Source organism: Apteryx rowi, unplaced genomic scaffold, assembly GCF_003343035.1.
Source record: "Apteryx rowi isolate R43461 unplaced genomic scaffold, aptRow1 scaffold_15, whole genome shotgun sequence".
Lineage (NCBI taxonomy): Eukaryota > Metazoa > Chordata > Aves > Apterygiformes > Apterygidae > Apteryx > Apteryx rowi.
Window position 1 is genome coordinate 624,909 of NW_020447752.1, and position 2,170 is coordinate 627,078.

At 43.8% G+C, this 2,170-nt stretch overlaps 1 long non-coding RNA gene across 1 annotated transcript in view; it reads left to right on the forward strand.

Annotated features, from left to right (window-relative positions):
• Positions 1–11: 11 nt before the first annotated feature.
• Positions 12–2,170, forward strand: part of LOC112962514 — a 16,908-nt gene continuing 14,749 nt past the window's right edge. Inside the window, exon 1 of the long non-coding RNA XR_003252328.1 lies at positions 12–1,243. This is a non-coding gene — a long non-coding RNA (uncharacterized LOC112962514). The remainder of the gene's footprint in view (positions 1,244–2,170) is intronic.

Genomic DNA, 2,170 nt, shown 5'->3' on the forward strand with positions numbered 1-2,170 from the left:
GGCTCCGCGGCCGCGGGGCCGCAGCTCGGCCGCGGTCGGGTAATTGGCTGGTTAAAGGCACCGGGCGCCCGCAGCCAATCGGCGCGCAGCTTCCATTTGGCTTGAGTTATTAGACGCTGATCTAAAAACATCCTTCAGCAGACAGCTAAGGAGAGGCCAACAGATCAGGCAGCCATTTTTCTGCAATGGAATTAAATGGCCAACTGGGTTTTCCTTTGTTCCAAAAGGGGATACTCCATTTGAATCCACACCATCCATTTCAGGACTGCTCAGGGTTGTGTTAATGTCTGGCAACATGCTAGAGGACTCACTGAAGAAGGAAGACAAAAAAGATTCGGATTTTTCCCTATGATCTGGAATCCATCTTTGTCTTGTGTAACTAGGTCATGGCACACCCTATGTCAGCAGTAACAATTTTGAATGCAAAAAATAAGTAAATACATGTTTTTGTTTGGGGGTTTTTAAGCTTTAGAGCTATACGATGACTGAACAATAAATTTTAAAAAGTATTTCCTATATTAAACACTTAATTCCTGGCCATTTTTATTAACTCCTTTGGTGCTTATAAGGTAATGTTTTAAATATAGACGTAGGAATAGTGAATTCTGGCAAAAAAGCAATTTTACTATGATAAGCTTTTTTTTTCCTCTCTTATGTTGTAAGTACCCAATCCATTCTGTCCTTACTAAGTGTAGTTTTCATGTTAATGTTACTGAAGTGGTCCTTATTTCTAAGCCTTCATTTGCATGTGTTATGTTTTTGTCTGTTTATCTAAACCAATTTATGCTTTTGAAATATTTTACTTATATAAAGCAAAATATCTAGCTAGAGATGTTTAAAGTTGCTTACAAGCAGTAAATGTTAACCAGGTGTTTTCACACTAACATGTACAGACTAAAATATTTAGGAAAACATTTTTAGTTTCTGCGTACTCTGTGGAAAAACACTGAATGTCCTTTTTATGTACAGAGTAAATCTCTCCCGGGAACCTAGATTTAAGCCTCGAGTAGAAATCCTAACTGGATACTGTCAGTCAACATAGCTGGACAACATTTTCTAGTTTTTGGGGKTTTTTTTGATGCTAGAGCATTGCCATATACAGATCTGTAAATATCTTAACGAGATCCGTTTTGACTTGCAAACTTACAAGAGAAGTGGTGATACAGATCATATATATTTATAGCCATATTTTAAAAAGCGTAACAACTTCACCTTCAGAGCTGCATTCAACTATGGTGTGCGGGTAAGTAAAGCCTTTTGCCCTTGCAGAGAAACATATAGACCAGGCCTATGCAGCAAATGTTATTGTCCTAGACAGAGAGGTCCTAACGATCGTCTGTAGAAACGGTAGCTATCTTGTTCTTGCTAGATACATATAGAGCATATCTTAACGCATATTTTCAGAGAGTGATTTTCTGCACAAAGCGCTTTGTTGTCCGCAGCCCTGCTTTTTGCAGAGAGACGCTGCTGTGAATCCATGCAGGCATTACKTGGCTGTTAAATTGAACGCACAAAAAAAAAAATCTGCCTACAAACAGTAAGATATTACTAAGGTTGATTAAAAAAAAAAAAGCGAAAAGACGGCGGTGGTGGTGGCGGTGGGATCCCTTACATGTTTGTCCTTCTAGTTACAGAAGCATTTTGTTCGACAAAAAAAAGTCAAAAGCAACAAAATGGGGGGGGGGGTTGTTTTTCAGGACGGTGAGCGTCTTAATGGAGAATGTCTCACTATAAAAGAACGCTGTAAAATCCTTCATACCGAGAGGCAGTGGCTTGGAGAGGGGGGCAAAAGGAGGTCTGAAAGTAAATCCAAAATGAGGGAGTTTCCTTCCAAGTGAGGGACCCTTTGCAGCCTGAGTTTTACAGTTGGAAAGATGTGACGCAGTTGATATTCACAGCGGTTGTGCTTTGGTGCAGCTACTCAGCACGTGAAATGGCCTCCCCGCCGACGGCTGGTGGTTTTATTGTGTGAAAGCCCCGCGCCTGGCGTCTCGGGTGCCGGCAGGGGCGGCCGGCGGCAGTTGCGCGGCGCTCCCGGTCGCGCTCCATGTTGTGCGAGGGTAGCGGCCATCATGGCTTCTCCTCCCGCGCCGCGTTCTCCTCAGGGCTGGGGCGGCGGCGCGCCGGGCTCTCCCCCGCGGCCTGCCGGCGCTCCGCGTCCCGATCACTG